This window comes from Sander lucioperca, chromosome 5 (genome assembly GCF_008315115.2).
Source record: "Sander lucioperca isolate FBNREF2018 chromosome 5, SLUC_FBN_1.2, whole genome shotgun sequence".
NCBI classification, from domain to species: Eukaryota; Metazoa; Chordata; class Actinopteri; order Perciformes; family Percidae; genus Sander; species Sander lucioperca.
The window spans coordinates 5,193,773-5,220,168 of NC_050177.1; the positions used below are offsets into that span (position 1 = coordinate 5,193,773).

At 40.9% G+C, this 26,396-nt stretch overlaps 1 pseudogene; it reads right to left on the reverse strand.

The window, feature by feature from the left end:
- Nucleotides 1–18,119, reverse strand: part of LOC118495060 — a 1,111,612-nt pseudogene extending 1,093,493 nt beyond the window's left edge.
- Between the last annotated feature and the right edge of the window lie 8,277 nt (nt 18,120–26,396).

The window sequence follows — 26,396 nt, forward strand, 5'->3', positions numbered from 1 at the left end:
GCAACCAGCTTTTTGGAGCATTACCGCCACCATCTGGACTGGAGTGTGGATCAAGAGGTCAACCTACACTTTCTTAAATCCTTTTTAATGACCCAGTTATCTTCAAAAAAGAAAACAAAAAATAAAAACAAATTTCACCTGATCCTTTTTGCAGTATATCATGTAAATTTAATATCATCTGGTTTTCACCCAGTTGTGAAATCAATCTTTGTCTGGCTTGATGGTATTTAGGACAATACATAACTACATGCTCTATGGTCTCTTGACTATTGCAATATTCACACATTCCATCAACATGCTTTTTCATTATAAAATTCATTATAGGTTTTAGCTTTAATTATACTCTTGACTTCAGCTTTACTGTATTCAATATCCACCTCTACATCAGGCAGCTCTGCTGCTTTCTTTGCATACTTATCTGCCAATTCATTACATCCTACACCTATATGGGCAGGTACCCATATAAATGTAGTACTAATACCAGACTTAATCAGATTGTTAGCTAATTGCATTATTTCATACACTATGTCCTGTCTAGACTCAGAGTGAAGAAACTTACGGCTTGTCAAAGCTGAGCTGGAGTCTGAGGCAATCACAGCTTGCTTAGGTCTATTGCTCTCTACCCACATCAAGGCCATCCATATTGCTAATAGTTCTGCTGTGTATACTGCTAAATCATCATTAATTCTTTTAGCAGATCCAATGTTTAATTGAGGGATAACATACGCAATTCCCATTTTCGTATCCGTCTTCTTAGATGCATCAGTGTATATAATGACTCCTTCTTTATATTTCCTTGAAATGTATCTCTGTACCCTGTAATGATCCACTTCATTAACCTCATTTTCCCCCAATAAGCCTAAGTCCACTGGAACCTCTGACAAAAGCCAAGGAGGAACAACTGGATAAACAACTGAAGGGCTTATTTTCAGTGCACTGATTCCCATCATTATTACCTTCTGCCTTATTGTCCATCCAAAACTCTTAATTAGATCATTCTCTCTTTCTTGACATTGCCATAGAACTGACTGACTCAAATGTTTGTCACCATGACCCCTCAAATTCACCCAGTACACAAGAGACAACTGGTCTCTTCTAAGATGGAGAGGCATCTCCCCCATCTCTACCTGAACTGCTGCCACTGGAGTGGTCTTAATTGCCCCACAACAAAGCCTCAAACCTTGATTTTGAATGACATCTAACTTCTTTAATGATGTTTTAGCAGCTGACCCATACACTATACACCCATAATCAAATACCGATCTCATCAGCCCTGTATAAATGAATATGCATTGTCCAAGTCAGTTTTTTGTCAAACCAAATACCCAAATATTTGAAGAATTCTACTCGTTCTAACTCTGTCCCAGATAATTTGATTTTCATATCCATACGTATTTTCTTCCTAGAGAAGAATAAAGTCTTAGTTTTGTCTATAGAGAACCTAAATCCCCATTGAACAGCCCATTCTTGGACTTTGTTTATTGCCTGCTGCATCTTAACCACTACAAAATCTATATTTCTTCCCTTTTTCCACATTGCTCCATCATCTGCAAACAATGCTACCCCAACTGAATTTTGTATATCCTTAAAAATATCATCAATCGTTATTGAAAATAATAGTGGACTGATAATGCTCCCTTGTGGGACACCATTTCCCACACTGTAGCTCTTACTTAGTTCCCCATTCATTTTAACTTGAATTGTTCTGTCAGATAAAAACCATTTCATCCACTGGAACATCCTTCCCTTTATTCCCTATATTCTTAACTTAATCAGCATACCATCTTTCCACAACATATCATATGCCTTTTCAATATCAAAAAATACTGCCACTACAGATTCTTTATTCACCTGAGCCTTCCTTATTGTATTTTCTAGGTATACAATGGGATCTCTTATAGTGTCTATGTTTAAAACTCACTAATAAACTACACAATTATCCCGCCGCCAGCTCGAGAGCACAGAGAAGCAACGAGACTTCCGGTTTCCTCCAAGTCAGGGATTTTCAGATTAAAAGTTTAAAATGAAAGAACGCCTCCACCTGGAGGTCAGGAGGGGAACTACAGATACACATTCAGTTAATGAATCAGGTAGTGGTGGACTGGAACTGAGTACATTTACTCAAATACTGTACTTAACTCGAGGTACTACGAGGTAAACAATTTGTTAGTATAAAGAGAAATAACTAAATATAATGTAAGCATTTATATGTATGTTTCCACCAGACTCCATTTAAATAAAATAGCAATTTCATGATTATTAAAAACACTTCATTTATAGTCGAGAGAAAAATAAAAAAATATATATCAACTGTTCCAACAATCACCACTCTGGTTTGGTTTAAATAAACTCTTAATTCACCCATTTCCATGTGGAAATATGCTGGCTCTATACACGGTAAAAGTCCTGATTATTTACATGGAGTCTGGTGGGTTTGGTGACGGTGATTTCGGGGCTGTTTCATGTTAAACTACAAGGATCTTACTCTTTAACTAAAAGGTCTATCTCTGTAGGGATCCTTTCATAATGTTGTCAGACTCTTAGAATAATAATCTGAGTCTGTCAGCGACAACAACAGAACTTTTAGTGGATGGAAACTTCACCTTTTAATTAGGAGTTTAAACACAGACACAACAGGAAGAATAAATCCATCAAATCAAGTCACTAATAATCAGCATGTGGCCTTGTTTTATTTCATTCATTTTGCATTTAGTTGTTCCACATTCCCAGACATTTCAAACAATTCAATCATTGAGGTTATTCTACAAGTCAGATGAATAAATCGGCTGTTTCCTATCTGACCTGGTCTGTTTCCTGCTGCTCCATCATTCTTTAGTGTCTGCTGGAAACAGTTAGCTTTCTATTTCCTGACTTTGTATGACATCATCAGTGTCTCTGCTTTCAGTCTGAACAGACCTCAACAGATTTAAAACCACATTCAGTCACAGAAAATACAAACAGGGAATATAAAATGTCAGAAGAAGATTATGAAATGAAAGGTTCACACTTCACACTCTCTCTCTCTCTCTCTCTCTCTCTCTCTCTCTCTCTCTCTCTCTCTCTCTCTCTCTTCACATCAAGTTCAAGTCAGTTAACTTAACACCCCCCATCCGTTTTTCAAACTACAAAGTAAAATGAAATTAGATTTTATAACAATATTAATCTTTAGAGCTTTTGGGACAAAGAGTCTATGTACATGAAGGATTGTTTGTTCCACAATGACAAAACTATCATATCTGCAGAGTGTCAGTTACTGGCTTGTAAGAGAACTAAAATCCAAACTTTAAGAGTCTGACTGGCCAACAGGAATAAAAGACGGGAAAAGCAATAAGATGAGACAGACATTAGGCAGAAAGGTTGTAACCCTAGTGCTACCAAAGCAGAAGGTAATAGCAGAACCATTAAAAGGTGAAGGAAGTAAGGTCAGTATTGGGATGGGAGTTATTGTTGAGGAGTCATTCTGCAGGAATGAAAACAAGTCAGACATTTAGAAACTTTGGTTTTTGTCATCACACGAGGCTAATTGATTATGAATTATTGATACAATCAAGTGTAGCAGTCATTAACATCTGTCCTTGTTCTTAGACAGTTGTGATGCTCCACCAGATGTTCCAGCTGCAGTCAGTTAGCTGCACATGTCCAAACTGTGCAGCTTGATGTAGAATCAACAGTAGCAGTTGACAGGCTGTTGTTGTACCTCACATTCCTCCTGTTTAACAACACTGGGCACTTTTCCCAGGTTGGTGAAAAGACTTGGGTGACCATATTTGGCAGGAGGTTTAGGGCTCCTCCCCTTAAGAAAATGGGATGATTTAAAAAAAAAAAAATGCAATTTGACAGCATTTTGGAGCATTATTATTACCATATCTGTGTCTAAAACAGTTAGTTGTGATGCTCAGATTGATTTTACATTCACTTGGCTTCGGTACTGTCCAAAACTGCTGGAGTCTGTGATGAAGACTGAAGCTAAAAGTTCAGATATAATATTCACAAAGTCAACATTAATTAAAGTGGTTGTACTCCCAGTTTGTGTGTTGGTTGGCTGTCCCAGCTGATTTCTGCTGATTGGAAACATCTCCAACTTTCCATCTGACAACTGAAGAAGGAAAGTGAACCGACAGCAGCACCTGTCCGTCCATCAGTCACCTGGAGCGGGAGGGAGGGACACGCGCTTCCGCTGTTCTGACAAAAAGTGATCACAGCCCCTACCTTTACACTGAAAAGTTGTTTCTGCCTCAAAAATACTGGATTTCAATTAATGTACGTTTCAACTTGCCAAAAAGTGATCGTAGCTCCTAGCTTGTGTTTGAAAACTAAAGATTAAAGTCAAAGTAGGGGTGTTGATAATTTGTCTGTATGTATGTACTGATGAATGAAATCATGATATGATCAAATGAATAAATGATCTCCCTCAAGATGAAACGTAGAGATTTTATTAAAAGCATTTAGAAACATTAGACTATATGATGATTGTTTATAGAAACATTTGTTTTCCAAATTTTAAATATATTACAATCTGATTCAAAATATAAAGGACATAATAGTAACCAATAACAGTTGATTATTTTTAGATGTTACATATCATGAAGTGTTTTTAGTCCAACAGTTCAAATGTTGATAATCCCAGAGATGAAATCAGATGAATGTTTTTGTGTTTGAGTCTCAGATCTGCTTCACAGTGCAGAGTGTGTGTGATGGTGAACAGACTGAACTTTGATTTCAGCAGCTGATCTTCAGTCAGTGTTTCTGTCCACAGGAGAGACTCTCAGTCCTGCAGAGGACACAGAGACACTGAGGAACCAGGTAACCAGAACCCAAACCCAGGATAAAGAGGTTGAGTGAATGTGGTGTTGAAGGTGTGGAGGAGGATCAGTGAGTCAGAGGAGACTCTGTAGAAGGACAGAGAGCCAGCAGGAACGTCCACATACACTGCTACTCTGTTAGAGACAGAGGAGGAGGAGATGGATGATCTTCTGTTATTGTGCCTGACAGAGTAACGACCATCATCAGAGCAGTGCAGTCTCCAGGACTGATCATTCCATCCAAATGCACAGTCTTCACTGCGTCCTTTCCTGCTGATTCCTCTGTAACTCACTGCTATACAAACCCCTCCTCTCCTCTCGACCTCCCAGTAACAGCGACCAGTCAGACCATTTCTACACAGCAGCTGAGCCCAGTAGTCAAATCTGTCTGGATGATCAGGATATGACTGTTTCTCCTCCACACATGTCACCTTCCTGTTGTTGTCAGACAGTTTGAGTCTTCTGTTTACTGTGTTTGTGTCCAGTTCCAGTTCACACACATCTGATGGAGAGAACAAGACACAATACAGCTGCAGGTTATCATCTGATGATTTATTAACAACTTTACTGACAATAACTGAAAGAAAATCATTCAAACGTTCATTTCATATTCAGCTGTGAGTGATGTTTAACAATCCAGTTCTAACAACATGAACAGTTAGTGAACATGAGAGTCAACATGTCAACAATGTTCAGCTTCTTGTCCTCGTGTTGACCCGATGATGACAGCTGATGATCCAAATCTAGAAACATGAACTGAATAAAGTCTCACTAATAAAACTGTCACATCTTCTTCTACTGCAGCACAAAGCAGCTCTGAACCATCTGCTTTCTAAAACTGCTATTAGCTGATGTTCACTTTATAGAAATACCAGTTTATGTATGAAAAATGAGTATTTATGGTATGTTTGTGTCTGTGTCGTATATCTGATACCAGGTCTCCATCAGGGAGGAACTGGAAGATAAATCTACCTCAACTCACTTTATTACCTTTTAAACATCTTTGTAACATTAATTATATCATGTTGTGTTCATGAACTGTGAGTTTTTTCAATGAAAAATACATTTCCCATAATCCTATGTTTTGAAGTGAAGTGTAATGTATTTTCAGTGGAGTAATCTAAGTGAATTATTTTCTGTATAGCTCCACTCCTAGCCAATCAGATGACTTTGTTGGGGAGTAGAAAAGAAAGGAGGAAGTCAGAGAGGACATGTAGAGCACGTTGGGGGGAGAAACATGCAGTCAGCAGAGGAGAGAAAAACTAACTTTAATGTCCAGCTGACTGATGTTTGGAGACTAATGGACTTTAAAGTTTTGGCACAAGTATAATTTTTGCAGCTAACAGTCGTGTTCAACTCTCAGTTTGGTAACTTGTTATCCGTAGTTTGAAGTGAAGTTCAGGCAGGTTAGCTGAGTTTTTGTTTTCACTAGCTTTGGAAAAGTGTTAACTGTTAACTGTTGAAGTTTAAGCTAGCGCCGCCGTGAGGGACAGTCAGCTGTAAACACCAGCCGCAGCTTTCACCGAGGACTGGGAGAAACCAGGACTTCACTGGAGGACTAGGACTGCACCATAATAAGAAAATATCTGATAACCTTGTTAAATATCACGATAACGATATCATTACGAAAAATAAACTCTTTCCTTTCTGTTTCTTAATTCTCAACTGTACAAAATTAGTGTTTCAGACAGAGGGTGAATACAGGTATATGCAGACAGACAGCATGAGAAAAATAAAGTGTTTTTTTTTAACATTAATGGGGCATTCACACCAAAAACAGGCGCTTTCAAGCGCAGTTAAACGCAGCTTAATTTCATGGAGAGAGAGAGAAAGAAAAGAGACAAGTGAGACATAGCGAGTGCTTTCTTGTTGCAGGAAACAGTCAGCGGTTCCAGTCCCGGGCAGTTCAGTGCTTGTGTTTGGTGTTTTAAAACTTTCTTGTGGCAGAGATAGAGGCAGTGATGTTTCCTGTTTTCCTAATATATATCGTACGTAATAGTATATCGACTCAATATCGTTATTGCAATATATCGAAAGTGTCGCAATAAGTATGCAATATTTTGTTTATTGTGTGGAGCGCTGCGTCCCGTCCGTTGGCTGTGTGGCTTAGATGTGTTTGATTTAGAGCTTGAAACACTATAATGATCATGTTTCATTGGCCAGTTACCGTGCCATTTGCACATTAGTGCATGTCAGCGCACGGGTCCACTACGTGACAAACCCTATGGAGCGTACCACATGTCCACTACGTGACAAACCCTATGGAGCGTACCACGTGACGTGTGTGCATATTTTGACAGAGTGACAGTACAGTGAAGAAATAGATAGAGACAACTAAACGAAACGAATCAGAGAAGAGAAAGAAAAGTTGTGTCCTGTTCTCTTTATATATTTTATACTGTCCAACCAGTAGAACATGTCCTGTTTTGTAGACATGTTCCTTATTTATTTATTCTTGTTGTACCAGACCAATATGACCGTCAGTTGAAATAAACCTGGTGTTGTAAGAAAACTTGTTTAATTTGTTATGAATCTATAATGTTATATGTTATCTATGCGTTTTCCCGTAACTTTTGTAATTTTACATATCTTTAAAAAGATCAAAATTAATATCGATATCGCAATATTCATTATCGATATTGCAATATCATATTTTGTCAATATCGTGCAACCCTAATGTCTATATAATAACATCCACTGGTAAAAGGAGATTTAGCCAATTCACCATGAATTGCTAAGCACTCTTATACTCTGTTGCTTTGCTGTATAGTTTTCTGTGTTGTGTCTTGTCTTATGTTAAGTTCTGCGTTGTGCTTTGTTTTGTTGTATTCTGTTTCTGGGATGTTTTGTTTTGCTTGTGTTGTCTTCCTTTTTGTTTCTTTGCATTTTAAAAAAGCTTAGCATTTCTTAGCATTTTAAATTTGCACTGTCCCCTTTCATAAAATAAACTGAACTGAAGCACTCAGCATCTTGTTCAGTAAAACATTGAAATAGTAAATAACCTCATCTAATATAAAACTTCCAGCACCAGGAAGGTGTTAAACTAGTGAAAGACAGCTGAGTTCTCTCAGAGCAAACTTAAAACACACTCACACTTCCTCAGACCAGGTCTCAGTCTCTGCGGTCCACCATGGTCCACCCTGCAGGAAAAAACAAAGACACAATCAACTTCATACACCAGGGCTGTGGATAATTGCATAATGTAACCATCATAGTCAGGGCCGGCCCTGTACATCTGAGGGCCCTTTGTTGTATTTGTCGGTCAAATCCGAGGCCATTTAGTGAAGGCGCGGCGGGGACACAGGCAGCGGCAGCGGAGGGCAGCGGGTTCCGCTGTATGTAGGTCACCGTTTTTGCCACTTTTAGATTTAAGCAAACATCATGATCCTTGCTTGTCGCTCTATCAGCAACACCGAACATTTCATTACCAACATTCATAGGGTTGCCATGTCAGTCAGAATCAGGTAATGTTAAATGGGTCACGGTCCGGGTCTATGGTCAGACCAAAGTTTGGGGGCCCCCTAGTGGCCACGGGGCCCTAAGCAGCCACTTAGTTTGTGTATAGGGAGGGCCGGCTCAGATCATAGTGTGAAATATAGTTTTCAAAGAGACAGAGTGAGACTTCGTCGACTCTACAGCTCTCACTACAGCTTGTTCAAGTCACAGTCAGGGCAATGCTGCTGAAGCTGTCGCGGTGCGGTTACACTTACTCTGAGACAAGCACAACAGCGTTCTCTATGCCCTAGTGACATACTGACAGGCTGGAGGTGGTTTGGGAGGAAAAATTAGATACATATGTTTGGCTTATTTTTCCAAATTAAATTAATTATTTTCTTAGAGAGAAAGTAAGCTACCGAAAAAAGGTACCGTTGGGTACTGGAACCAAATTTCAGCTACCTATATCGGTACAAACGTTGACTAGTAAAAGAAAGTACTTAATTTGAATGTATGTTGCTTAAAGTGATAAGTGAGTTGATTAAATCTTATTTTGTTAATGCCAATTGAATCGTTCCAGACCTCTGACCTTCAATACACCTTTACTCAGATCCTCCATTAAACATGAACCAGAGTCCCTTAGTACGTGTCTGTCCGTCCATACCTGAGAGTGTCTAGTCTCCAGTTTGGATCCTTAAGTCCATCTGACAGCAGCTTCACTCCTGAGTCTCCTGGATGATTGTAGCTCAGGTCCAGCTCTCTCAGATGGGAGGGGTTGGAGCTCAGAGCTGAGGCCAGAGAAGTACAGCCTTCTTCTGAGATCAGACAGCCTGAGAGACTAAACACACACACACACACACACACACACACACACACACACATGCAAGCGTGTGCACACACACACACACACACACACACACACACACACTCATATGCAAGCGCACACACACACACACACACACACACACACACACACACACACGTATGCAAGCACACACATGCATGCATGCGCGCACACACACACATACACACACACACACACACACACACACACACACACACACGCGCGCGTCATGTTAGACATTCACATTTGTCCACTGTTGTCCTCAACTAAGGATTTACTTAAGAAAAAAGCATGTGGTGGTATACTTTAAACCACCGGTGCTCATGGAAGGGAATTAAGTTCATGGAGAGGAGGAAGAGTTATGACCAAAAAAGCCATAAAAAACATATCCAGGCACTCAAGGTTGGTTACAAAAAATACATGAATTGTTGTTGAAAATTGTTACTTAGGTCCTAACTGAACACCAACCTGAGAGTTTCCAGTCTGCAGTGTGGACTCTTCAGTCCAGGAGACATCCGCTTCACTCCTGAATCCTGCAGGTCATTGTTACTCAAGTCCAGCTCTCTCAGACTAGAGGACTGGGAGCTGAGAACTGAGGACAGAGCTTCACAGCTTCTCTCTGACAGGTTACAAGCACTTAACCTGAAGAGAAATCAGCAATAAAAAATTAAAACTATTACACAATTTGGTTTACTCTAAATAAAAACTTAATTTAATCTTGATAGTTATGTGCACGTACAGAGCTTTGTTGGAGGCTTTGACCACTGGCAGCAGCCTCAGAAGAGCCTCCTCTGAAGCAGAGTATTTCTTCAGGTCAAACACATCCAGATCTTTTTCTGATGATAGTAAGATGAAGACCAAAGCTGACCACTGAGCAGGAGACAGTTTATCTGTGGAGAGACTTCCTGAACTCAGGGACTGTTGGATGCCCTCCACTAGAGAACGATCATTCAGTTCATTCAGACAGTGGAACAGATTGATGCTTCTCTCTGCAGACAGATCCTCACTGATCTTCTTCTTGATGTACTCAACTGTTTTCTGATTGGTCTGTGAGCTATTTACTGTCTGTGTCATCAGACCTCGTAGGAGAGTCTGATTGGTCTCTAGTGAAAGACCCAGGAGGAAGCGGAGGAACAAGTCCAGGTGTCCATTTGGACTCTGCAAGGCCTTGTCTACAGCACTCTGGTAGAACTGTAAAGATCCATCTTCTCTGGTTTCAGTCTTCTGGGATGTTGATTCTTCTTCTGCCAGCAGGTTGACTCCAGAGTTGATGAATGTCAGATGGACATGAAGAGCAGCCAGGAACTCCTGAACACTCAGATGGACGAAGCAGAACACCTTGTCCTGGTACAGTCCACGCTCCTCTTTGAAGATCTGTGTGAACACTCCTGAGTACACTGAGGCTGATCTGATATCGATGCCACACTCTGTCAGGTCTGATTCATAGAAGATCAGGTTACCTTTCTGCAGCTGCTCAAAAGCCACTTTTCCCAGAGACTCAATCATCTTCCTGCTCTCTGGACTCCAGTGTTGATCTCTCTCAGATTTTCCATGATATTTGACATTCTTCAGTTTGGACTGAACCACCAGGAAGTGGATGTACATCTCAGTCAGAGTTTTGGGCAGCTCTCCTCCCCCTCTGGTCTTCAACACCTTCTCCAGAACTGTAGCAGTGATCCAGCAGAAGACTGGGATGTGGCACATGATGTGGAGACTTCGTGATTTCCTAATGTAGGAGTAGATTTGGCTGGCCTGATCCTCATCTGTGAATCTCTTCCTGAAGTACTCCTCCTTCTGTGGGTCAGTGAACCCTCTGATCTCTGTCACCATGTCAACACACTCAGCAGGGATCTGATTGGCTGCTGCAGGTCGTGTGGTTATCCAGAGGCGAGCAGAGGGAAGCAGATTCCCCTTGATGAGGTTTGTCAGCAGCACACCCACTGAGATGGACTCTGTAACATCAGTCAGGACCTCAGTGTTGTGGAAGTCCAGAGGAAGTCGACACTCATCCAGACCGTCAAAGATGAACACAACCTGGAACTCTTCAAACCTGCTGATTCCTGCTTCTTTGGTTTCACTGAAGAAGTGATCAACAAGTTCCACCAAGCTGTACTTTTTCTCTTTCAGCACATTCAGCTCTCTGAAAGTGAATGGAAATATGAACTGGATGTCCTGGTTGGCTTTGCCTTCAGCCCAGTCCAGAGTGAACTTCTGTGTTAAGACTGTTTTCCCGATGCCAGCCACTCCCTTAGTCATCACTGTTCTGATTGGTTCATCTCTTCCAGGTGGGACTTTAAAGATGTCTTCTTGTCTGATTGTTGTTTCTGGGTTTGCTGGTTTCCTGGATGCTGTTTCAATCTGTCTGACCTCATGTTCTTCATTGACCTCTGCAGTCCCTCCCTCCATGATGTAGATCTCTGTGAACATCTTATTCAGAAGTGTTGGGTTTCCTGCTTTTGCAATCCCCTCAAACACACACTGGAACTTCTTCTCCAGGTTGGACTTGAATTTAGGGCGGCATACTGCAGCACGAGTTTCTGAACAACCTAACAAACAAACAACAAATTAAAACCAGAGAATCTAAACATTTAAGGCTGTATCAGTTTTAAGAAAAACAGCCCTTGATCTGATGCAAATGTGTGCAGTTAAGTTACAGCATAGTTTGGAAATATACACTTCTCACATTTTGCCTCCATTTCCTCTTTTCATCATGATAAATCTGTTAAAATCCTCTTACTGCTCTTCAGACGATCAGCCAGCTCCTCCTGCTTCATTCTCCTCAGGAAGTGCAGTGTGATCTTCAGAAATGCCTCTCTGCTGCTCCTCCTCTGCTCTTTATCCTCACCGTCCAACACATCTTCATCCTTCCTCTGACTCTCTAAGCATTCTGGGTAATTTGGACTCAGAACCTTCTGAAACTTCTTCAGCTCGTTCTTTACAAAAATGACAATGCTTTCCTCCAACAACTGGAACAGAATGATAAACTCAACATTTAGTTTAAAGAACTCAACATGTGATTCATCTCTCACTCTGAAGGCCTGCTGGTTGAAAAGAGCAGCATGGAGACTATTGGGATCTGAATGGTAGTTTATCATTTCATTTGTAGATAATAATGAAAACACCATTTAATATGTACACACCATAAATATGGAGTCCAGGTCTGTTTTCTGCTGCAGGTCAGACTGACCACCAAGGCCCTCTGAGCTCTCCTGGTGAACTCTGTAGAGAAAACATCAAGTGTAAGAACATTTAATGGTCTGTGCACAGTCCTGGTGATGACAACTGTGGCTCTTGAGGTAACACAATGGAGTGTTATGTGGTTCAGGACAATAGTTTAGACGCATACTGGTCATTGGCTAAATCACCAAATGCATCGATGACATCATATCGAGGATTAATGTACAGACATTCCTGAATAAGAAGAATCTTTTTTTTAACAGGGACAGCAATCAACATGAGGCACTAGATGGCAGTTTCTCAGAGTTTTTAAATAGGTGCAATTGAATACACCATTAGTTTAATGATTTATTTGGAGCCGACATCTTTTACCTTCGTTCGAGTTTCCATAACTCACAGGTAAGGCAAAATGTTCCCACACCATTGACTTCAGGGGAGAAGGAGAATTTTCCAGTTCTGTTGTTTCTCCATCATCTCCAACTCTGATGAATAAATGTTACCCAGTGTCTTTAGCTACATGCTACCAGCCGGTAAGCTAAACTGTGTCTGTTGTTTTTATCTTTGGTCATACACAAGTAGGCTGGGGTGTAGAGAGAAAAAAATACTGGGGGACTTGTAGATCGTGTTTCTGATTTAGATAGTCCAAATTGAAAGCTCATTTGGATACATTCTGGAATTTAAAATCAAAATCTTAACACACAGCATATTGACAAATGCCTACAACTCAGGGTTTTTGGATTTTGGAAGTACAAGAAATCCAGGTATGCGCTCCAGAGAGTTCTGAGCAGTGCGAAGTAGTCTGGAACAATTGAAGTATATTTCCAGGATAATTGCCTGACATCTGGCGCATGCCCTTCACCTTTTGATCTCTGTGTTGCCGTTCTCCAAATCCCTTTGCTACGGGAAACAACACATTACAAGCTAGCAAGCTACAAACTGAAAATGGCAAGTTTTCAAAAAATTAAGATTGTGCAACAAGGCAGGCCTCCTTGGTTCTTTTGGGGAATGATTGTAAAAATTTACAAAGAATGTTTACGGCATTTCCTCTCTAACTGGGACGTTTTGTGACGGATTGCTGTGGACAAAGTACACACGGAGATACACTGGTACTTTCAACCATGTATCCAGCTAATTTAAATAACTCACGTTACTGTATTGTGTCAACAGTTAACTTCATTTAATATTGTATGTGGCGTTTTCTTTTGCAGGGTGCAAATGTTCCACCAAAACAAGTTCCTTCCTGAGACTATTTAGCAGAGCCACCGTCACTGTGTCCAGAGCATAGCAACTCAACCTCCTATCCTAGCATATATATGTGGTGTAGCCAGACATTACTCCACAGCGCTGTGGACATACAGCAGGTCTGGCACAACTCCAACACCAGGAACATGTGGTCTGGACTAAGAACTATCACAGACTACAAGAGGAAACCAGCAGTGCTTAGGTAACCTGGCCTGGTGGCCAAGCTCTTAAGGTGTGTGCAGATCAACTGGAAGATGTCTTCATAGACATTTTCAACCTCTCACTGCTCCAGTCTGTAGTCCCCACATGACTCAAGAAGACCAGCAAGGGCAGACCGGCCATTGGGAGGTTCGGAAGATTTCCCAAATGGCCGGTCTATCCCGGGCCAAACCAGACGTCATATTTCAATTTCAGATGTCAGTTACAGTCCTGGATGTATTAAAACAAGTGACCGTACAGCTCTCAGCCATGAAATGGGCTGGGTGTCACATCCGCAGCAGCGCAAAATGGAGCTCTTGCCTGGCCGTCATTCTGGGTCAGTTTAATACTGTCAATTAAGAGGGGGATGCGAACGGCCTGCCCCTCTCAAATTTGGCTCAGCCTGACCCTCGGCCGTGTCACCTCCCTCTGAAGTTACACAGACAGTTTAGAATCGTTGGTAACATAGAGAAAACTGAAAATGTCAAAATGGAAAAAAAGTGATGGTGGAGATGAAAGAAATGGGTGGCGCGGAGAAGTTGAGATTAAAAAGAAAAAAAACTGTTGGAGCATGATGCGGCAAAATGCACTAAATTAACTGACATGATCCTTAGTGGAAAGACCAAGGTTAGCACTGTCAGTGAGAGCAGCACTGATGAAGCTGGACCAGGACCCAGCGGAAGAGACATGACAGGTGCACTATTGGTACGTTTGGCAATAATATGTGTGCATTAGGTCAAAGCGGGTTTAAGAAGGAATATGCATTTATTATGCTATTATAACAATGACTTCCTAAACTCATTAATATATGGCGATAATTCTAGTCTATCACAAGTTTACAAGTCTTTTATTTTTCATGTAAATACAGTAAGCAACATATTCAAGTTTATTATTATTTCTATTGTTATTAGTTAAGTCCAGTCATGGTGGTGATGAGGAGGAGGACAATGATGAAGAGGAGGAGGACAGGCAGGAGGAGTATGGAGTAGAAGGAACCAGCACAGATACAGTGAAAGGTACAAGTTCAGTGTGCAGGGCTGTATAACTTAGTGTTGGGTTGTTTTGGTCTCTTCATGTAGTGTTATTATTACTACTATTAAAATTACTTCAAAAAAGGTTCTGATCTGGTTTATTGGCATTTCTTTAAACCAGTCACAATCATCTTGGGCGGTGCTAATCTGTCTGGTGGTTCTGGTCCTGGTATCACTGGGTATCAGATTAAAATCACATTTTGTGGCATCGCCAAACCTAGACCATGAAGCTCTGATAGTCTGATAATAACAAAGTTTTAAATTCTTACCTTCCATCAACAGCTTGTCCATCTTTAAACTCAATAGGACGACCCATAGACCGGTCACTCTTCATGGACATAGAGCTGGGTTCAGGTCCAGGTTTCTGCTGCTTCATCCTGATAAAAACAAAGACAGTGGATCAGTAACTGTTCATCAAAATGTTATCTGATCAAAGCTGGATTCAGGTCCTGGTTCAGGTCTTTGCTGCAGACTAATGAAAAATTGTTTAAGATGAAAATAATAGTTTTAACTAGTTACATTAATTCATTTTTCTCTGTTTTATTATTATATCAATAATGATATATAAGTCTCATTTTGAGAATTGAGCGTCAGGATGAATACTATAAATGGATCTGTCTCAGAGTAGATCATGTTGTGAACATGTGAACTTTTCTTAGTGCTGCACTCTGAAGCAGAAGCTCACGTCACTTTGGCTATGTTCAGACTGCAGGCAAAGTGGCCCAAATCTGATCCAGGTCAGACTTCTTCAGAAGTAGTGTGAACACTCAAATCTAACCCAGATCTGATTTTGTCAAATCAGATTCAGGCCACTTCCATATGTGTAGATCTGATTTTTTTCAATATGGCGACAGTGTGAACAACGCGGATTTGATGCGACTTTTACCTCAATAACCTTTGCTGCGCCCTCTCTCCCCGCGGGGAGGGACGGGGCCCCCTGCTCCCGGTGCAGCTGTCAACCGGGGCAGACTGTCCTCAGTGCGCCCCAACTGCGTCGCGTTGCCAAGGCGGAGATCGGCTCACGTAAAAGACGTCAGGGGTCTGCGGCGATGTCGGCAACCCACCCGGCCCGTCTTGAAACGCGGACCAAGGAGTCTTAACGCGCGCGCAAGTCAGAGGGCTGCCCCGTGGCGCAGTGAAAGTGAGGGCCGGCGCGTGCCGGCTGAGGTGGGATCCCGGCCCCTTGGGGTCAGGCGCACCACCGGCCTGTCTCGCCCGCACCGTCAGGGGAGGTGGAGCGTGAGCGCGTGTGATAGAACCCAAAAGATGGTGAACTATGCCTGGGCAGGGCGAAGCCAGAGGAAACTCTGGTGCAGGCCCGTAGCGGTCTTGACGTGCAAATCGGTCGTCCGGTCACACAGACCTCTGTAGTGAATTTGCAGCCAAAAGGCCAAAATAGCCAATTTGTCTCTCTTTCTCTTCATTCTTCTCCTCCTCAGCACCTGCTCATTAATGTCATGGCTGCCATTACACAAACATTTTGAAATAAAAGTGAAAATGCTTACTTCCTCCATAACCTCCCTAACTTTAGTGCAACAGCGTGCTGACTCTGATGTCATTGTTATTGTTCTTTTGCGCATGCGGTTCAGTTCGAAACTGCAAACAGTTCACACTGGACTCTGATATAGGCCACAATTTATTGCATTAAGATAATGCATCGCATTAAGACTTGCTGTGTGAACGTAGCTTTTGACTCAACATGAGTCTGATGACTTTAGACTTTAGAGAGTGGATGACTAAATGTTCATCAAAATGTAATCTGATGAAAGATGCTGTCTCGTCTCAGTTGATAATCAGTCGTTGGCTCTTTTCTGAATAATAAAGTTAGTAGTTCAATATTCATATACATATATATTTAGTGTGAATCATGATGGAGGAGTGATGTGAGTGCTGAGCTCTAACATGGAGAAGAGTCCATCATCATCTCACCTCTGAGCTTTGGTCTGGTTGTCATGGTCCCCACACAGAGTGGTTTTAGAGGGAGGGGCTCCCTCCTCTCTGTCCTCACACTGACTCATAGCAGAGTCCTCACCTGCTGGGAGACATGACCTCTGTCACTATAACAAGCTTTTCATCACAGGACACTTTAGTCTCTTACTCCCCTTAAATGTCACAAATACTGTAGAAAATAGTGAATCAGTTCTTTCCATCAGACACACTGAGCAGGTCCATCGAAGGACTCAGAGTCTCTGGGACAGTTGACACATGGACTGTGTAAACAGCTTTCAGTCAAACCAAGTCTGTCTCAGTGTTGGAAGATGGCTGTGTTTTAGTTACAGTAAATGTATCACCAAGTGTCTGACCAGTTCTGACTGCACAGATCTGATGTTAGTGCAACTTAGCTCAACTCCACGCCAACCTAGGTGCTGCATTATCAATTTTATACCTTATGGCTGCAACATATGCTTAAGTTTCAAAGAATCTCAACTCTCATGGCTTCCCTCGCCATCTTGAACTCGTGTGGTGTAGCCACCTGCATAGTTACATTAACATCTTCCTCATTCTCACTCTCTCACGCACACCCCTGCATGTTCACACACACACACACACACACACACACACACACACACACACACACACACACAGGTGACATTTTAACTGCACTCGTTATTTTTACTTTGATACTGTAAGTACTTTTAGCTGATAAAACTAGTTAAAAAGTAAGAATTTCAAAGCCAAACTTTAAAGTGTGTGTATTGATACTTTTACTGCAGTACAGGATGATCTTATGGTAATTCTGTAATGCAGTAAAAGTTCAAACAACTCAAATGTACCACGGCCAAGTTGATCAAAGCTGTCCGACCAGTTTTGACCCTCCCTGTTTTTCACTGATGTGAACTCAGAGAACATTCTGCTGTTGTTCTGACCTGAGAACTACCAACAGTAATACATGCTAATCATTCTCAAACCTCTCTCCTTTAACTCAGATGGACACTCATTAGAATCATAGTCTATCTATAAAAATCTGAAGAACAACCCAGAAAGAAACATTTCTTCTGTCCAGTCAAACAGATTGAATCAAAGTGATTGTGTTCATCAAACATTTCCAGATTCCTCTGGTCAGATTCTCACCTGCTGAAGTCTCTTCAGGTCACTTTACAGACACTTTCCTCCTTCATGTGTCGAGGAAACACTGGGAGAGAAGAAGCTGCTCATTGTCCCTCGTCAGTCCTGGTGTCGATGTGCATTTGATCTGAAGACGCCGTCACAGTTCATAACTTCAGAGTCAGAGAGACGTCAGAACCGGTCCAACCTGTTCACACACCCAGTCAGTGTCAGAGAAGTCCCCCATCAGATGATGGAGTTCTACTATCTGTCCACTAGATGGAGCTAACTGACCATCTAATGAGCTAAAGATCAGGAACTGGTACAGCAGCAGGTATCTCTCCAAGTGGCCTCCGTGTCACATATTAAGTTGTACATTTAGCTTTTAATAATTACTACCTTAATACTTTTTTTACACCGCTTGTTTTTGTCCAACATTTCCCTTTACATGTACCTCTCCCTCACTCTTGGGTGAGAAGAAAATCTCCAAATTAAAACAATAAAAGCATCTTTCTCCTGACTGCAGCTCGCAAATCAACACAGAAAAAGGTGCGGCGTTAAAAATACATTTAAATATCTACTCACATTTGTCGACGGGTCTCTAGAGCACAGGCGGCGTCTGACCTGTGTGACCACATGTTGCAGTGGATTGTGGGAAAGGCTTCATGCTGGAAGCTGCACTTTATATTCTAGCTGGAAGGAAATAAAAGGGGGATGCGTGGGATTGTCCCCTTTCTGGTCTACATGTCCCTGCCTCTGCTGAATTATTTTTATGCCCGGTGGGGACAAAATGTACCCCCCCCCCCTCAAAGTGATTAATGATGCTTTACCAATAGACCATATATTATATACCTAAAATAGAAGTATTTTAACTCTACTGGCCGGCTACATTGCAGGCGTAACGTAAGAGGAGCTGATGTTCCAACACTACTCTTCCACCATAATCATCAAACTGGAGACAGCGGGCAGAGAGCAGCGTAGTGGTGCATATGCTCCACAGAGATCTGCTCTACAAGGTAGAAACAGGACAGTCTTCTATTTAGATTTTTACCAGAGGCGTGTGCGGCCCTTTCACACAGAAATGGATCATAAAGTGTCTATATTTCTTTTAAATTAAACTACCGGTATACAGGAAACGTCAGTGAGCGTATTGGTAGTTTGGTTTTGAGAGTTTGTGTTTTTATTTCTTGTTTCCCTCCCCTGCGTCCTCTGACAACAGCTGACAGTAGATTAACGTTTTCACAGCTCTGTGCCGGCTCCAAAAGAACTGAAGAAACAACAACAATCCCAAAGCAAAAGCTCTCCGTCTCGCCTGTGACTCCCACAATCCTACGCCGTGTGGCGCTGCAGGTGGAGCCGGTTAAAAGATACATTCCACGACACATACACTCCGCTAACGGTCCGCATACGTTACGCCTTCACCGTAGCCAAAGAGTAAGTAAAGTGCTGTAACGTGAACAGTCTTTAGTGCGAGGGGTGATGAACTGTGAGCTGCTACAGAGCTCCGGGACGCCGGCTGCCAGCAGCAGTTGTTTAGCTGCTACAGAGCTCTGTTGAATCAGCGGCAGTTTGAAGATGTGTTTAGAGGCCAATAGGTGACTGGGAGCTCCATATCCATGGTACTGAGAGGGGGGGTTCATTATTGAATGTTTTCCTTTGTGGTGATGATGATGATTAAAAAAAACATCCCCCCCATCCGTTTTTTTTTCACAAATCGCATCCTTCGCACACATTTTATACTTTTAAATCCTCAATTCAAGTAAAAAGTAAAATGAAATTAGATTTTATAACAATATTAATCCTTAGAGTTTTTGGGACAAAGAGTCTATGTACATGAAGGATTGTTTGTTCCACAATGACAAAACTATCATATCTGCAGAGTGTCAGTTACTGGCTTGTAAGAGAACTAAAATCCAAACTTTAAGAGTCTGACTGGCCAACAGGAATAAAAGACGGGAAAAGCAATAAGATGAGACAGACATTAGGCAGAAAGGTTGTAACCCTAGTGCTACCAAAGCAGAAGGTAATAGCAGAACCATTAAAAGGTGAAGGAAGTAAGGTCAGTATTGGGATGGGAGTTATTGTTGAGGAGTCATTCTGTAGCAGTCATCAACATGTGTCCTTGTTTTTAGACAGCTGTGATGCTCCACCAGATGTTCCAGCTGCAGTCAGTTAGCTGCACATGTCCAAACTGTGCAGCTTGATGCAGAATCAACAGTAGCAGTTGACAGGCTGTTGTTGTACCTCACATTCCTCCTGTTTAACAACACTGGGCACTTTTCCCCAGGTTGGTGAAAAGACTTGGGTGACCATATTTGGCAGGAGGTTTAGGGCTCCTCCCCTTAAGAAGATGTGACGATTTAAAAAAAAATCTGACAGCATTTTGGAGCATTATTATGACCTTATCTGTGTCTAAAACAGTTGGTTGTGATGCTCAGATTGCCAAAAAGTGATCGTAGCTCCTAGCTTGTGTTTGAACGGTTGTTTCTGAAGAGAAGATGAGAGAGAGCAAATAAGACACATGTTCATGTCTTAATCAACAAAATAATCTGCCTCAGGTTGAGCAGAATAAAAGTGAAATAAAAAGTGACAAAACTAAAGATTAAAGTCAAAGTAGCAATAGGCTACCACAGTGTAGAAATACTCTGTTACAAGTAAAGATCCTGCAGTAGAAAGTCTACTTGAGTAGGCTACAAAGTAGGCTACATACTTACTTAGCACTAACTTGAAGTATTCAAAGTAAAAGTACTCACTGTGTATATTTCAGAGTGTGAAATTATGGATCCTTCAAGGTTCTGAAAGATTATATATTTTCTATGTTAGGCACAAGTCTTATTATTATTACAGTTTTTTTCGATTGCTAAACGACAGTGGGCACAACTGGAGTAACGTGCAAAACTCTAACTACAGTCTGCACAGCAGCAGTTCATGTGGACCAAACTCTAGTTTGTTTTTCATTGCTTGAACACAGTTTTCAAAACTCTACACACTTATCCCATGGCTTTAACCACAACCTGCACAACACTGTAGATTTACAGCACTTTGTTCAGATGCTAACACACTGTTGTCAAAACTGTTAACCACGCGTTCAAAACAGAATAGATTTCAGTCTGGTGCCTATCAAACACTGCTGATTGGAATTTTAGCTGAAAGCCTAAGCAGGTGTCTGGTTTTAGACTAGTTACAGTTTTTTACGATCGCTATGACAATTTTTTCAATACTTTTAACAACTTTCCTAAACTCTTAACACAGTTAGCACAACATCCGTCTGTGTAGGCTATACAATTAACTCATTTCTTGTTGCTTTGACACAAAATGCATACAGTTAACACAAATTTAAAATGCTTGAACTTCTTTTACACACAAACTCAACCAAGACCAAAACAATGGATTTTTACTGACCAATTTGCAAATGCTTTCACACTGTATGTCAGAACAGATAACATCATGTTCTAAACCTAACTTATAGGCTAAAGTCAAAGTGAACAGCTGTTCACAAATAAACACAAATATACCTCCTCCATTTTATTCCATTGCTACTGAGAAACAGCTGATTGAAGCTATGCAAATAGATCAATCACAGCTGATTGACATCTAGGAAACAGAGGTGTTGAGGTTCTTCCAATCGTATGACCATATGTTACTGTTGTACATACAGTAAAAGAGGACCTATTTGGGCTGATTTTGTGTGGAAAAGGAACAATAAAGATGAACACAAAGAAAGTTCCAGGAGAATTCTGTCTCTGTCTTCTTTTTGTCATACAGTAAACCGTACATTCTATAAAGCTACTCTGAGATGGGTCATTCATTTTTTGTATTGAATTTCTGCAGCAAAAGAAACAAAATGCATGCATTTACTAAACCCAACAAAACAAAAATGTAGAGAGGCTTCAAGAGAAACTGCAGTGTAAAACACAATCTATGATCAATACAATATACTATTGTCTATTATATAAGGGCAGACCTGACACATATAAAATAATGCAGTTTCTGTAATTCCATCTGATGTTAGTGTTTTTATGACATTGTGCAGTGACTGACTAAATGTTCCTGTTGGGAGAGAACATGTGTTACTGTTTTCGAAGAATTATTTGATTTTGAGACATGATTGCATTGTTTTGGTGGACATAGTGTATTGTGTTAGTGAATTATTGTATTTTTAAAATTAGTTTTAGTTTAGTTTTCAATGTGTGATTTTGAGCATGAAATTAACTGTTTTGTCAATTGTGTGTTATAGGTGTGTTAGTATGTTAAGAGTTTAGGAAAGTTGTTAAAAGAATTGAAAAAACTTGTTATAGCGATTGGAATAAACTGTAGTGAACATATATGGTATTTGTAAAGAGAAAGCTCAGAAAGCCTTTTTTTTTGTATACAAACACCAAATAAGAATGAAACAATTATACACTGTACCGTCTGAGAGAAACAGGTAAAAGAGCAAAGATACCAACATGTCCAGGTAAGGTGTCTGAGGTTATATACACAGCTATAAAAACAATGTGAAAAACACTATATCTTTACAATAGTAAAACTGCGTTCGTACTGTTTTTCAGAAAGTAATGGAGGTGAAAGCAATGGAAACACAACATTCATTAGTATTTAGAGATGATGCAGACATCCAATGTGATGAAGAAAACTTGCCGCATGATGCTGGAGAGAGGCAGGATTAGTCACACTATTCTTTGTTACTGTTATGTACCTTTAGTTTTTTTTTCCAGTAATTCCATAAATTACAGTACTAGAGACAAAATACTATATTGAAGCAAATTGCTGACTTTCATTCCTTCTTGTTTACCTTTTAATTGGTATATTATAAACTCTATATCTTTTCTTTAGAGAAACTATTGAGTAGTGTGAAGTCACTTAAACTGTAAAGATGAAAGGTTTGTAATTTCTGTATTGGTGTTTGACGCTAGTGTTTTTACTCTGTGTGATCTGAGTGACAGTGTGTGTTATCTCAGTGAGGATTGTTCTGAGTGTTTGGCTGCACTGAGCCTGTTTTGAGACGTGTGTTAAGAGTTGTGTTGCTTGGAATGAGTTTTGCAGATGATGTGAACTGTTTAGCTCAGGTGACTGTTGGTAGTTCAGACTGTAGTTAGAGTTTTGCACATGTGGCTTCAGTTGCGGCCACTGTCGTTTAGCAATAAAAAAAAACTGTATTATAGATTAAAATGATAGATTTTTTTAAGCCTTCAGTCTGAAAAGGTTTAATGAACAGGCTCTTTTAGCGCGTTCATGCACAACACTGATGAGAAAGTTGAGCAAAAGTATGAAAGAGACCAACAGGAGAAAACTAACAACAACACAGAATGAATCAAGTGTTAGGAACATTACAGTTTTTCTCATTTGCTAAGACACACTAAATGAAACTGGGATCCGCTTTATCTTCATCATCACATTATTAGCACAGCAGAAGTCTTCTCTTGCAAATGTTTTAACACTTTTTCATTTGTTTCACACATTTTTCACACCCTTTGTCAAAACAGTTACCACAGATCTCATTGAAAGACCCCGAACTCTATTGGATTCACTGTGGTGAACAAAAGGAAAACATCTATTCACAGCTGATAGAAAGTACTTGCATAATTAGAAAACTCTATGCACCTGTGTGAAACTCATTTGCACAACTCTTCAATCAGCAATCAGTCCTCATCCATCTATAAAAGATGCCACCTCTGTGTTGCTATTTGCAAGCATGGATCAAAGAGGCCATAGAGTAAGAGGCCATGATAGAGGGGCCAGAGGAAGAGGAGCCTGTATGCGTGGTGGAGGCCATGGCAGAGGGGCCAGAGGAAGAGGAGCCTGTATGCGTGGTGGAGGCCATGGCAGAGGGGCCAGAGGAAGAGGAGCCTGTATGCGTGGTGGAGGCCATGGCAGAGGGGCCAGAGGAAGAGGAGCCTGTATGCGTGGTGGAGGAGCTGCAGCAGCAAGAGGACAAAATCGAGCTCAAGTTTCAAATGAAATTCGGGCAACAATTATTGACCATGTCATCAATCATGGCTTGTCCTTTAGAGAGGCTGGACAAAGGGTCCAGCCCATTCTGACTCGGAGCACTGTGGCATCTATTGTCAGGCTTTTTCGGAATGAGAACAGGTAATTCACAGTGTTACTGTAATGTTTACCACTGTGTATTTCAGTTTTACTGTATTGCCCTGTTAGCAGAACAAACTGTGTCTACAGTAATGCAGATGTTTTATCAATCCCATTTATGTGACTGTCATACAGTAATGTCAATTTTGACATGCTTTTTGCTTTTACTTTATAGGATCCACACATTACCACACACTGGTGGCAGAGGAAAGATATTTAGTATTGAACAGGAGTCTGCCATTGTAGATATGGTAGTGGCAAACAATGCAATCAGACTGCGTGAAATCCAGGCAGCAGTAATTGCAGATCAGGGAGCATTTAGAAATATAAACAGTGAGTTTGGCAACTATAGATCGAGTCCTTAAACGCCACCATGTCAGCATGAAGCAGCTGTACCGAGGTCCATTTCAAAGAAACTCTGACATCGTAAAGGAGGCACGATTCCAGTATGTGCAGGTACAGATTTTGTTATTGTAATACCTTGTTTACTATAGTTACATGCGACTGGAATACTGTAATTTGCTTTATGAATTTGTTCTTTTTCTTAGAGAATAATGGAGCTTGAAGCTGAGGGGGCACATCACAAATTCATTTTTGTGGATGAAGCCGGCTTCAACCTCTGTAAAGTGAGGAGACGCGGGAGGAACGTCATTGGGCAGAGGGCCACTGTCACAGTGCCAGGTCAGAGGGGTGCCAATCTCACCATGTGTGCTGCCATCTCCAATGATGGGGTCCTTTGCCACATACCAACCATTGGCCCATAAAATACAGAACGCTCATCACATTTCTTGATTCATTGAAAGAAATACTGATTCCACCCGAAGAGAGAGGGCTGTTGAGGCCTGGCATGACTCTGTATGTCATAATTTGGGACAATGTGGCTTTCCGTCACTCTCGCCTTGTGAACGAATGGTTTGCAGCACAGCCTCGTATTATGATGCACTTCCTTCCTGCATACTCCCCTTTTCTGAACCCAATCGAGGAGTTCTTCTCTGCTTGGAGGTGGAAGGTGTATGATCACCGGCCATATGAGCAGATGCCCCTCCTGGAGGCAATGAATGCTGGTTGCCTGGCAATAGGTGCAGAGGACTGCCAGGGATGGATGCGCCACGCAAGGAGGTATTTCCCTCGGTGCCTTGCAAGGGAAAACATTCAATGTGATGTTGATGAGAACCTGTGGCATAATCGTCAAGAACGAATGGACTAAATGTGAAAGATAAAATATATCTTTTTTTTTTTTTTAAAGGTATTACCACCCATAAGTTTCCTTTTGATAGCTTTTTTTCTTTTTTTTTTCAGTATCCATTTGAGTTTGTAAAGTGTAATATTTCATATTGATGGCTGTATTTTGTATTTTGTTGTCCATTGTGTAATGATTGATTGAAAGAATAAATTAATTTGACCACAAGTTGTGGTGTTTGATGGAAATATTTGCTTATGTTGCATGCTTTTAATGTTTTGTGTGTGTTAGAGCATTTTGCTAACAACATGAGTCATTTTGGCCATTGAGCTTCAGTTTTATCCTGTGTGTTAACTGTTTTGAAAATGTGATGTCAGAGTGGGGCAAATGTGTTTAAGCAATTGAGAAAAACTGTAATACAATACTCATGGAAAGTCATAATGACTTTGTGAGGCAAAATAACATGAGGAGATCCACCTCAGGCTGAATACTGATGATGATGAATGCAATGCATTGATATGATCAAATGATCTCCCTTAAGATGAAACTTAGAGATTTTATTAAAAGCATTTAGAAACATTAGACTATATGATTGTTTACAGAAACATTTGTTTTCCAAATTTTAAATATATTACAATATGAAACAAAATATAAAGACCAACCAATAACATTTTTTAGATGTTACATATCATGAAGTGTTTTTAGTCCAACAGTTCAAATGTTGATAATCCCAGAGATGAAATCAGATGAATGTTTTTGTGTTTGAGTCTCAGATCTGCTTCACAGTGCAGAGTGTGTGTGATGGTGAACAGACTGAACTTTGATTTCAGCAGCTGATCTTCAGTCAGTGTTTCTGTCCACAGGAGAGACTCTCAGTCCTGCAGAGGACACAGAGACACTGAGGAACCAGGTAACCAGAACCCAAACCCAGGATAAAGAGGCTGAGTGAATGTGGTGTTGAAGGTGTGGAGGTGGATCAGTGAGTCAGAGGAGACTCTGTAGAAGGACAGAGAGCCAGCAGGAACGTCCACATACACTGCTACTCTGTTAGAGACGGAGGAGGAGGAGATGGATGATCTTCTGTTATTGTGCCTGACAGAGTAACTTTGTTCATCAGAGCAGTACAGTCTCCAGGACTGATCATTCCTTCCAAATGCACAGTCTTCACTGCGTCCTTTCCTGCTGATTCCTCTGTAACTCACTGATATATCAACCCCTCCTCTCCTCTCGACCTCCCAGTAACAGCGACCAGTCAGACCATTTCTACACAGCAGCTGACGGCAGATGTTAAATCTGTCTGGATGATCAGGATATGACTGATGCTCTCCCACACATGTCACCTTCCTGTTGTTGTC